Genomic DNA, 13,540 nt, shown 5'->3' with positions numbered 1-13,540 from the left:
GAAAGAGGAGAAATAACAACAACACCAGAAATACAAATAATTGTAACAGAATATTATGAAAACCTATATGCCAACAAATTGGACAACTCAGAAGAGATGGATAAATTACTAATTTTTAATTAATATTTACCAAAGGTAATTCACATTGACTTGTTCCTGTCTGTATATTAACTACAGAACAAATAGCGCTCTGCTAGGCAGTCCCAGGAAATGGCTGGGTAGGTATCTTTTTTAAAATTGTCTAGAGAGCTCAAAATGGAGAGTCCTATTTTTTGGAGAAGCAGAATACCAAGGACTTAGAAAATGAGAAGCTACCATGGCAGGAGTGGAGGCCAAACAGGACCTACTGAAAATAAGCAGTCACTCTGCTCTCTTTGGAACCCATGCTAATCTGACAGTAAAGGATTAATAATTTTTTTTTAAAGCTGTAAACCCTTCAAAGACAAATATGGGAGAAGACAGATGAAAAATACCAGATTTTTGGAAGACAGAAAACAAACAAATGAGTGGGTAACTGACTTAGAACACAGAAGCTGAAATTTGACTTCCTGCAGAGAAGGAAACTGTAGGAGGCAGGTCAGCTTTGCCCTGAAGAATCCCTAAAAGGCTAGAGACTGGAGGAACCAGGTACATATGAAGGGGATCCTTAAAGGGAATGTAAGGTATCAACTCACAGATGCAAACCAAGGTCATTTAGGTCAAAGCAGGTCAAAAGTCCAACTGGGAGATCAAGACAGAGGTGGGATGGAATAAGTAGGAATTAGGAGAGACCAAGGTCCAGAGTCCAGGAAGTTGGTGTGAACACATCCATAATACCCATAAAGGGCAGAAAAGAGCCTGGTCCTAGAAAGGCATTTGCTTGCTCAAGCAGTTTTAAAGACAGATAAGCTTCTTCACACTGATCGTCCAAGAAGCCAAATTGTTTAGACTTTCTATAATGAACCTTCTTAACAGACGTCTTACATTCATTTACTTAAAATAGAAGCTCAGTTAACTAATTTCCATCTAATCCAAGTTGCCCAATTTAACCACAATTTTCATCTCTCTGTAAAATAAATTAACTGATGCCCACATACTTCTGAGTATAGTCAATTGGGTTTGTTCTTAAACTTATTTATTCCAGTTGTAACTGTAATTACATAATTATTATATAAGCCAACAAAAATTCAGTGATAAAGGGAAAAATAATTGTTTCTATGGAAACTAAATGAAGACTAGTGGCCATACATGGCAGACTGAACACTTGGCATTTATATCCTGTCTCCCAAAACCTCACTAAAATGAAAGTAAAAGGACAAAGGCATGGACCCACATGGGCAAAAAATGAGAGAGGTGATATGGTAGACTTAAGTGTTGACAAAATTGGGGGATAGATAGTTGGTAATTAATTTTGTTCTTTTTCCACTCTGCAAGTGGGTGTAGGAGAGAAAGCCTCAAAGAGCAAGCTGAGTCCTACCACGGAACTAGGCAAAAGTAGAGGGATTAGACCGACTCTCTCCCATCTCCTCCTCCTAGAGAGGCCATGGACTGGTGAACAAACAGACCTAACTGAGATGGGAGTGAAGCAACTCGGAAAACACAGGGCTCAGGGAAAAGCTACACACTAAACCTCAGAACTCCAGCCCTCTCCCCTGTGTGGCTGCCAGAACTCTGACAGCCAGGCAGGACCAGCTATGTAATTTGCAGGGCCCAGTGCAAAATGAAAATGTGGGGCCTTTGTTAAATAAATAAATAAATAAATAAATAAATAAATAAATAAATAAATAAATATTAAGAATTTCAAAACAGTGATAGCAGGGCATTAAAACAAGTGTGTGGTCCTTTAAGTGCCGGGCCCTGTGTGACTGCAAAAGTGTCACCTATGAAGCCAGCCCTGCTGCTATATAGGCAAGAGATTGGAGCATTTTTCTTGGAAAAATGAACAGCACCGAGAAATAACCCACACATGCTGTCATGCAGGAATTTCTCAATAAAACAGCCCAATTTTCATCAAATTGTCAGTGTTGGTATTTTATGATTGAGGGTGATTTTTGTGCACAAAAAAGATTACTTGGAAACCATTCTGGGTTTTTTGTTTTTGTTTTTTAAGTAGGCTCTAAGCCCAATATGGGGCCTGAACTCACCGACCCAAGATCAAGAGTTGCATGCTCCACCAACTGAGCCAGCCAGGTATCTCATTCTGGGTTTTTAAAAATTAATATTTGACCTGTTAATGTGACAAATTTTAAAACCTAGTTCTTCCTTAAACTATTAAATTCAGTTTCCAGATCTGATTTGGTAGATTTATAAATTTACCAAGATGTAATACTTTTTTTTTAACTTTTGACTTCCTTTACCCATTTCCCCCATTCCCCACCCTCACCTCAGGCAACCACCAATCTGTTCTCTGTATCTATGAGGTCGTTTTGTTTTTTCTTTTTCAATATTTCACATCTAAGATAAATCACACAGTCTTTGTCTTACTCTGTCTGACTTATTTCACTTAGCATAATGCCCTTGAGGTCCATCCACTTGTTGCAAATAGGAAGAATTCATTCATTTTTATGACTGAATAATATTGTTATTTATATATAAGATAATTTCTTCATTCATTCATCCATCACTCTTGGGTTGTTTTCACAGCTTGGCTACCATAAATAGTCCTGCAATGAACATAGGGTGTATAGGTCTTTTTGAGTTAGTGTTTTCATTTTCTTCAGATAAATACCCAGAATTGGAATTGCTGGATCATGTAGTTTTAAATTTTTGAGGGATCTCAAAAATTTTTTCCATAGTGGCTGCACCAATTTCCATTCCACCAGTAGTACACAAGGGTTCCTTTTTCTCCACATCCTTCCCAACACTTATTTCTTGTCTTTTTGATAACAGCCATTCTAACAGGTATGAGTTGATACCTCACCATTGTTTTGCTTTGCATTTACCTGATGATTAATGATGGTGAGCATCTTTTCATGTACCTATTGGTTATCTGTATGTCTTCTTTGGAAAAAAGTCTATTCAGGTTTTCTGACCATTTTCTAATCAGATTATTTGGGGTTTTGCTATTGAAATTATATGAGTTCTTTACATATTTTCGATATTAACACCTTACCAGATACATGATTTGCAAATATTTTCTCTCATTCAGTAGATTGCCTTTTTTTAAAAATGTTCTAAATGGCTTTTTTTTTTTAGTTTTTTTTTTTTAAAGATTTTATTTATTTATTTGCAGAGAGAGAGACAGTGAGAGAAGAACACAAGCATGGGGAGTGGGAGAGGGAGAGCAGACTTCCTGCTGAGCAAGGAGCCCAATGTGGGGCTCAATCCCAGGATCCTGGGATCATGACCTGAGCCAAAGGCAGACGCTTAATGACTGAGCCACCCAGGTATCCCTAGATTGCCTTTTTATTTAGCTGATGTTTTCCTTTGCTGTGCAGAAGCTCTTTAGTTTAATGTAAACCCATTTATTTATTGTTGCTTATGTTTTGGTGTCAGATTTAAAAAATTATTGTTTTGGTAATACTTACGTCAAGGAGCTTATTGCCTATGTTTTCTTCTAGTTTTATGGTTTCAGGTCTTATGTTTAACAGCCCTCAATGCATTTTGAGTTATTTTTTGTATGTTGTGTAAGACAGTGGTCTAATTTTATTCTTTGTCTGTGACTGTCCAATTTTCCCCGACACCATTTATTGACTTTTATTTTTCTTGCCTAATTTCTCTGACAAGAACTTTCAATACTATGCTGAATACAAGTGGAGAGAGTAGGCATCCTTGTCTTATTCTCAATCTTACAGAAAAAGCTTTCAGCTTTTCATTGTTGAGAATGATTTTAGCTGTGGGCTTTTCATATTTAGCCTTTATTATATCGAGGTGACTTCTACTAAACCCACTTCATTGAGTTATCGTAAATGGATGTTGAATTTCATTAAATGCTTTTTCGGCATCCATTAACATGATTATGATTTTTACCCTGCATTTTATTAATGTGGTATATTACACTGACTGATTTGCAGATATTGAACCAGGCTTACAGCCCTGAACAAAGCCCAGCTGAGGGGAACATTACTTTCTCAGCTGACTGAGTGTGCTTTTTAAGCAGACTTCAGTGGGGCATAAGACCTGGAACTACAAGACACCATGCTGATATTTCTTGTGACTCTGATGATCAAGTTAAGTCCCTTTCTGTAGTCACTATGTTTCCAACTCTAAAATCCAGTTCTTGGGTTTAAGTCCTAAATGTTCCTTTATTCCTGAAAGTCTGCACCACCTAAATGATGGTAGCTTACTTCTTTCATGACTTCAATGGTTTTACATTCTTTACTTGTCCTTAGATATCTAAATCTTTCCCATCTACCTCTTTGGAATTTCATAGTCAGTTTTTTGAATCCTTAGGAGTCTTCAGGGTATTGAAAACTTTCTCGATTTGGTTTAATCCCAAAATGTTTTCTTTCTGGTAGGGCCACACTTCTATAGACATTAAAATTATGTTCTACTGAATTCTGAATATCATGGACTTGTCTGATCATTCTACGGTCATTCTAGTGGCTAAGCACTTTACAGGAAGGCCCACACTAAAAAGGCCCCACGTAGACACAAACTTGTTTTTAGTACCTCACTCTTAAATACAAACAACCAAATACTGTCAACCATTTGAGGCAAGTCTCTAACACAAAAGGCAGAGGACAACAAAGATTAAAAAGGACTTAAAAAAAAAAAGACTATACAGGAAGAGAAAAAACAATAATTAATATCTTCAAAGAAATACAAGAAAACATTATATCCAAGGCACAAAGACAGGATGCTATTAATATTTTTTAAAAAATTAAGACATCTAGGTAAGATGGAAGAGTAGGAAAATCCTAGCTCACGTTGTTCCGTGGATACAACTAGGTATCTGATACAACACCAGTGTAAATGACCCAAAGACTGACAGAACAGACTCTCCACAGCTAAATGTAGAGAAGAGGTCACACTGAAGAGGGTAGGCAGGATGGTGACATGGTCAGGAGCTAAACAATCCTTGGGAGTGTCTATGGAAGGGAAGGATGCAGCCAACTGGAGAAGGAAAAGAAACAGACCCTCACACCAAGCACCCCAGGCATGGAGAAACTGCATGGGAAAGACAACTCCCCACAATGTTGGGCTTTGAAAATCAGAGGGGCCTAATTTCGCAAGTTCTTACAATAGCTTAACACTTTTAACTATAAAAATCAGCTGGGCTGGGCTCTGGGAGACCCTGGAGGGCAATAGGAAACTGAGTCCCCATCCTTAAAGAGACAGCATAACAAACAGCTAAGGAGATAGAGTAGAGAAAGATCAGTTTGAAAAATGCCTGGGGTATATGGGGAGGAGAGTTATTTATTAATCTCAGAGCATGTGCTGGAGGGGCAGGGATCCTTAGGAGACTTCTCCAGGAATAAAAGAGCTGGTAGGTGACATTTCCCTCCACCAACCTCCAGCCTAGACACATGGACACCTGCAGGAACCAACACAGTGCCAACACTTTCTACCTAACTGATTAACAGTGCCCCATCCCCATATTTTCTGTGGACAGGCCCCCTTTCGCCAGGCCTCAGCTCCAGGACCCCTCCCCACAACAGATCCAACAAACCTTGCTAACACTGCACAGACACCCAGCCCTGGCATTCTCCTGCAGACCTGCCCCCTCCAATATGTCTTCGCTGGAGCCCATCCAAAGCACTGCCACAAGCCCAGGATTGTGCACGCAGCCCTGATAGGGGCCAGCACCACTCCAAAGTGACTCCTGCACCAGGAACAGGGACAGATAACCACAAACACAAGTCTGACTGCAGCCCCAGCAGTGGAAGAAGGAAGACATCTGATCTGATTACAGCCCCTCCCCCCCACCACCAAAGAATGCTTCTCAAGGGACAACAAAGAGAAGGCACCCTCCAGTTCCTGGCTACCACATCTCTGGCAAACACATGATCTGAGTCAACTGAAGCCCAAAGCTGCCCTATATTGGCCCACTAAAAACAGAGGGACCAAATCCTGCCTACAACAGGCAAAGAGAGCCATCACTGAGGACAGGACTGAAGGTAAAGGTAGCTCGGCCACAATAGTAGGGTGAACACAACACACACAGGAAATAACCCTGAAGCTCCAGGTTCTGGTGAACATGGGACATTGCACTGCAGGGTACTATAGGACCTCTTCTTCATAAGGCCACTACTTTCAAGTACAGGAAACATAGCTGACTTTCCTAACACACAGAAACAGAGTTAGGAAAAAAGAGGATACAGAGGAATATGTCCCAAATGAAAGAACAGAACAAAATCACTGCAAGAGAGCTAAACGAAATGGAGATAAGTAATACATGTGATGGGGATTCTAAAGTAATGGTCATAAAGATATTCACTGGACTTAAGAAAAGAGTAGAGGACCTCAGTGAGACCCTCAACAAAGAGAAAACATAAAGAATCAGAGATGAAGAACTCAATAATTGAAATTAAAAATACACTAGACAGAATAAATAGTAGACTAGAGGAAGCAGAAGAACACATCAGCAAAATGAAGGACAGAGTGATGGAAAGCAATCAAGTTGAACAGGAGACAGAAAAAAAAATAATAATAAATGAAATAGACTTAGGGAACTAAATGACACCACCAGGTGTAATAACATTTGCATTATAGGGATCCCAGAAGGAAAAAAGAGAGAATAGGGGGAAGAAAATTTATGTGAAGAAATTATAGCTGAAAACTTCCTGAATCTGGGGGAAGGAAACAGAAATCCAGATCTAGGAGGTACAGAGAGCCCCCAACAAAATCAACCCAAGGAGGTCCACACCAGGACACACAGTAATTAAAGTAGCAAAAAAGTAGTGGTAAAGAGAGAATTTTTTTTTTTAAAGATTTTATTTATTTATTTGACAGAGATAGAGACAGCCAGCGAGAGAGGGAACACAAGCAGGGGGTGTGGGAGAGGAAGAAGCAGGCTCATAGCTGAAGAGCCTGATGTGGGGCTCGATCCCATAACGCCGGGATCACGCCCTGAGCTGAAGGCAGGCGCTTAACCGCTGTGCCACCCAGGCGCCCCTAAAGAGAGAATTTTAAAAGCAAAAGAAAACAAGGGAAACCCCACAAGGTTATCAGCTGATTTTTTAGCAGAAACTTCACAGGCCAAAAGGGAGTCACATGATATATTCAAAGAGCTGAAAGAAAAAACCCTATATCCAAGAATGCTCTACCCAGCAAGGTTATCATTCAGAATAGAAGGAGAGATAAAGAGTTTCCCAGACAAACAAAAGTTAAATTCATGACCACTAAACCAGCCCTACAAATAATGTTAAATGGGACTTTCTGAGTGGAAAGGAAAGACCATAAGGAGGAGTAAAAAAAAAAAAAGCACAAAAGAAGTAAAATTTAGTATATCTACAAAATCAGTCAAGGGATTCACAAAATAAAAGGAAGTAAAGTATGACACAATATACCTAAAACATGGAGGGGAGAGGAATAAAAATTTAGTGCTTTTAGCATGGGTTCAAAATAAGTGGCCATCAATTTAATATAGACTGCTATATACATAAGAAGTTATATATCAACCTAATTGTAACCACTAAACAAAAACCAGCAATATGCAGACAAACAAACAAAACAAAAAGAAGAGAAAGGAATCCAAGTATATCACTAAAGAAAGCCAGCAAGCCACGAGAGAAGAGAGCAAGAGAACAAAAAAACAGAGAACTACAAAAACAACCAAAAACCAAATAACAAATGACAATTAAGTACATACCTATCAATAATTACTTTGAATGTAAATGGACTAGAAACTCCAATCAAAAGACATAGGGTGATGGAATGGATAAAAAAAGCAAGACCTATTCATACGCTAGACCTAAAGTTACATGAGGATTGAAAGTGAAGGGATGGAAAAGCATTTATTATGCAAATAGGAATGAAAAGAAAGCTGGGGTAGCAATACTTATATCAGACAAAATACACTTCAATACAAAGACTGTAACAAGAGACAAAAAAGGACATTATATAATCACAAAGGGAACAATCCAACAAGAAGATCTAACAATTGTAACTATTTAGGCACCCAACATAGGAGCACCGAAATACATAAAGCAGCTAATAACAAAAAGGAAGTAATCAATGGTAATACAATAATAGGAGGGGAGTTTAACACCCCCACTTATATCAATGGATAGATCACCCAAACAGAAAATCAGCAAGAAAAGTGTCTTTGAATGACACACTGGACCAGATGGACTTAACAGATATATTCAGAACATTCCATCCTAAAAGAGCAGAATACATTCTTTGCAAGTGCACATGGCACATTTTCTAGAATAGATCATGTATTAGGCCACAAAACAAGTCTCAACAAAATCAAAAAGACTGCAGTCATATCATGCATCTTTTCTGATCACAACACTATAAAACTAGAAATCAACCCCAAGAAAAAAAATCTGAAAAGACCACAAATACATGGAGATTAAATATCATGCTACTAAACAATGAATGGGTCAACCAAGAAATAAAAGAGGAAATAAAAAAATACATGGAGACAAATTAAAATGAAAATACAATAGTCTAAAATCTTTGGGACACAGCAAAAGTGCTTCTAAGAGAAAGTTTATAGCAATACAGGCCTACTTCAAGAAGCAAGAAGAATCCCAAATAAAAACCTAACCTTACACATATAGGAACTAGAAAAAGAACAAACAAAACCCAAAACCAGCAGAAGGAAGGAAATAAAGAGTAGAGCAGAAATAAAACAGAAAGTAAACAAACAAACAAACACAGAACAGATCAATGAAACCAGGAGCTAGTTCTTTGAAAAGATCAACAAAATTGATAAACCTTTAATCGGACTCATCCAAAAAAAAAAAAGGATAAATTCCTAGAAACATATAAACCTCCAAAAACTGAATTACCAGCAATGAAATTGAATCAATAATCAAAAAACTCCTAATAAACAAAAGTCCAGGACCAGATGGCTTCACAGGTGAATTGCACAAAATATTTTAAAAAGAGTTAGTACCCATTCCTCTCAACTCATTCCAAAAAATGGAAGAGGAAGGAAAGCATCCAAATTCATTCTACGAGGCCAGCATTGCCTTGATATGAAAAGCAGATAAAGATGCTACCAAAAAAGAGAACTACAGGCCAATATCTCTGATAAACATAGATGCAAAAATCTTCAACACTTTTACTCAACATAATACCAAAAGCCTTAGCTATAGCAATCAGACAACAAAAAGAAATTAAAGGCCTCCAAATTGGTAAGGAAGAAGTAAAATATTCACTGTTTGCAGATGACATGATACTATATATAGAAAACCTTAAAGTTTCCACCAAAAAACTGCTAGAACTGATAAATGAATTCAGTAAGGTTGCAGGATACAAAATCAAAGTACAGAAGCTGTTGCATTTCTATACACTAATAAGGAAGCAGCAGAAAGCAAAATTAAGAAAACAATCCCATTTACAATTGCACCAAAAACAAGAAAATACCTAGAAATAAACATAACCAAGAGGGTGAAAGTCCTGTACTCTGAAAACTATACAACACTGATAAAAGAAATTTAAGATGACACAAAGAAATGGAAAGACATTCTGTGCTCATAAATTAGAAGAACAAATATTGTTAAAATGGCCGTACTTCCCAAAACAATCTACAGATTTAATGCAATCCCTATCAAAGTACCAACAGCATTTTTCATAGAACTGAAAAAACATCCTAAAACTTGTATAAAACCACAAAATACCCTGAAGAACCAAAGCAATTTCAGATTTCAAGTTATATTACAAATGTGTCATAATCAAAACATCATGGTACTGGCACAAAAATAGACACATAGATCAATGAAACAGAATAGAAAGCCCAGAAATAAACCCACAATGTTATGTTCAATTGATCTTTAACAAAGAGGGCAAGAATATACAACGGGAAAAAGACAATCTCTTCAACAAATGGTGGTGGGAAAACTGGACAGCTTCAAGCAAACTGGACCACCATACACGAAAATAAATTCAAAATGAACTAAGTACCCGAAACCATAAAAACCCTAGAAGACAGGACAGGCAATAATTTCTCTATCGGCCCTAGCAACATTTTTCTAGATATGTCTCCTGAGGCAAGGGAGACAAAAGCAATAATAAACTATTGGAACTACACCAAAATAAAAAGCTGCTGCACAGCTAAGGAAACAATCAACTAAAAGACAACTTACTGAATGGGAGAAGATATTTGCAAATGACATATCTGATAAAGGGTTGGTATCTAAAATATGTAAAGAACTTACACAATACACACAAAAAATCCAATTAAAAAATGGGCAGAAGACATGCACAGACATTTTTCCAAAGAAGACATACAGACGGCCAACAGACACAAGAAAAGATGCTTAACATCACTAATCATCAGGGGAATGCAAATCAAAACCACAATGAGATATCGCCTCACTTCTGTCAGAATGGCTAAAATCTATTAAACAAGAAACAAGTGTTGGCAAGGATGTGGAGAAAAAGGAACTCTTGTGCACTGTTGGTGTAAATGCAAGCTGGTGCAACCACTGTGGTAAACAGTATGGAGGTTCCTCAAAAAAATTAAAAATAGAAAAACCATATGATCCAGCAATTCCACTGCTGGGTATTTACCCAAGAATATGAAAACACTAATTCAAAAAGATATATGCAGCCCTATGTGTATTGCAGCATCATTATGGATAAAGATGTGGGGTGTGTGTGTGTAATAGAACATTACTCATCCATAAAAAAGAATGAAATGTTGCCACTTGCAAGAACATGGATGGAGCTAACTGAAATAAGTCCGTCAGAGAAAAATACCATATGATTTCACTCATATGAGGAATTTAAGAAACAAAATATAGGAACTAAGGGGGAAAAAGAGACAAACCAAATAATAGACCCTTAACCACAGAGAACAAACTCATAGTTACCAGAGGGGAGGTGGTGGGGGTGGGTGAAATAGGTGATGGGGATTAAGACTACACTTACCACGATGAGCACTGAGTAATGCATAGAATTGTTGCATTACTATTTTGTACACCTGAAACTAATATAACACTGTATGTTAACTACACTGGAATTAGTTTTTTAAAAAAAGAGAGAGAGAAAGAGAGAATGGCACACTACAAGGCAGAAGGAAGAAAAAGCCTGGCCGCCTTTCAATTCAATGACTGTGCACAATGTCTTGTCCCCCCGGTAAAAACATGGCCCAGTGAATTTCACAGATCTTAACTATTCATACTTCTTTTTCCTTCTTCCTTGGGGGCCATATGTGTTAATTTCTCATATTCCCTGTGATAGATGTCTACCATTTCTGGCTATCCAGTTCTAAACACACTATTTGGAGGGAATTTCAAGAAAGAAGCTCAAGTGTAGGCAAATAGCCCCTTACCCAGTAACAAAGTCTCTAGAATTTGGGCATGTGACCTTCCAATCAGATGCTCCTAAGACCCTGACCCTGTAGTAACACAGAGAAGCAAAAGGCAGTTTTGAATCTTTCAGGGGTACTAGAGAAACAAGTAATGGCAGCATTCAATGTCCAGGGGTAGCCAGGCCACTGACAGAAGCTGCCGGATAATAACCAGAGTCTTCCTGTGTATTAATCTGGTCTCTCTTTTTGGCTGCCTAATTTTCCATGGCTTCCTGTCCATGTTCCACACCTCACTCATCAGCTTTTCCATTAATTTTGTGAGCTATCCACTGACCTTACAATACATTCCTTTTCCCTCTAATTAACCTAAGTTGGTCTCCATTGTGTAAGAACCTGGAAATGATTAGTACCTTCCCCTTTTGTGTAGAAGTCACCTTTTCTATGAAGATAAAAAGATGAGGGAGAGGGTTGCCTCCTAATCAATTGCCCCTAAGTCAGGTGGCCAGCTCTAATCCAGAAGAATCCATTATTGTGACTTTGGTGGTAATTATTTCTTTGCTTTTCTTTATAGTTTTACCACCAATGTATATATGTCCCCCCCAAAATGTAGTTTCATTTAGCCTGATTTTGAACTTTAGATGAATCATACTGTATACATTCTTTTGTGCCTTACTTCACTCAATATTATGTTTATGGGATTCATCCAAGTTGTCAAGTAGAGCTCCAATTTGTTCATTTGCATGGCTGTAAAGTAACCCACCCTAAGAACATTTCATGACTTATTTATTTATTTTACTGTATTTATTGTGCTGTATTCAGTGTGGGGCTATAATAAACAAAACTGCTTTGAATATTCTGGTATATGTATTTTGGGGGCATTCGAGGGCATCTACTTGGCAGCAGAATATCAATCATGGGTTTTGTGTACCTTTGACTTTCCTAGATAATGCCAAACCATTTTCTGAAGTGAATGCACCAACACCACCAGCAGGCTTCAGGAGTTTCTGCTGCACTATGTTCTTGCCAACAACTGGTGTTATCAGACTGTTTCCTTTTAGCCACCCTGGAGGATGTCTCATAGTATCTCACTGCAGTTGTAATTTTCATTTCCCTGATCAACAATGAAGTTGAGGATATTTGCATATGTTTATTGGTCATATTTTTTCTTTGGAAAAGTCCCTATTCAAGTTTTTACCCATTTTTTCAATGTGATTATCCCTTACTGATTCGAAGGAGTTTTCATATGTTGTGAAAGCTAGTCCTTTCTTAATTACGTGTGTGGTAAATACCTTCTCCCACTCCGTACTTTGTGGGCTTTTCTGCTAATTTTAAGCTATCTTTTGATGAACAGACGTTCTTTATTTTAATCTAGTCATCAGTCTTTTCATTTACAGTTGGTACTTTCTATATCTTGTTTTAAAATTCTTTACCTTTGGGATCATAAAGATATTCTCCTATATTACTGTCTAAAGGCTTAAAATGCTGTCTTTCACATTTATGCCTAGAAATGATTTTTGTGTGTGCTGTGAGGAAGGGAATTTTTTTCCCCATATGATATCCAACTGTCCCAGCAGCATTTATTGAAAAGCCCATCTCTTCTCTACAGCATCTCTGTCATACACGAAGTGCCTATGTATGTTTGGGTCTGTTCCTAGACTCTCTATTCTGCTCTATCAGCCTATTTGCCATTCCTATACTAATACTATACTGTCTTATTTACTATAATTTATAATAATTCTTGATATATTATAGATGAAATTCTTCCAACATCTTGACAAATTTTGGACCTATACACTTCAATGTAAAATTTTAATTTCCTTACCAAGTTCCACAAAAACCAAAATGAACAAATAACAACAACCACCTGATGAAATTCTGATTTGAGATCACATGCAATTTATAAATTAATTTAGGGAGAACTGTCACCTTTACCATGTGGAGTCTTTCAATTTATGACTTATAACAGCACTCCAACCAGTTTTAAGGCTTAACTTGCTTCAAGCTTATGCACTTCTTGCTTGCTGACCTAAGTCCCTTGGTCTGTAGCAGAACTCACTTTCCTTGAGCTTTGCAGACCACTGGCCTTGAGGAGTAAAGGACCAAACTTTGCCAGAAGATAAGGCCTGATTACATTCTAAAGCAGCTGCTGCTGATGCCAGCAAGTCTGTTCAGGGTCATGTTGACATAGGA

The sequence above is a fragment of the Ursus maritimus genome, unplaced genomic scaffold (genome assembly GCF_017311325.1).
Source record: "Ursus maritimus isolate PB19 unplaced genomic scaffold, ASM1731132v1 scaffold_4, whole genome shotgun sequence".
Lineage (NCBI taxonomy): Eukaryota > Metazoa > Chordata > Mammalia > Carnivora > Ursidae > Ursus > Ursus maritimus.
Note: the sequence above shows the minus strand (reverse complement) of the source record.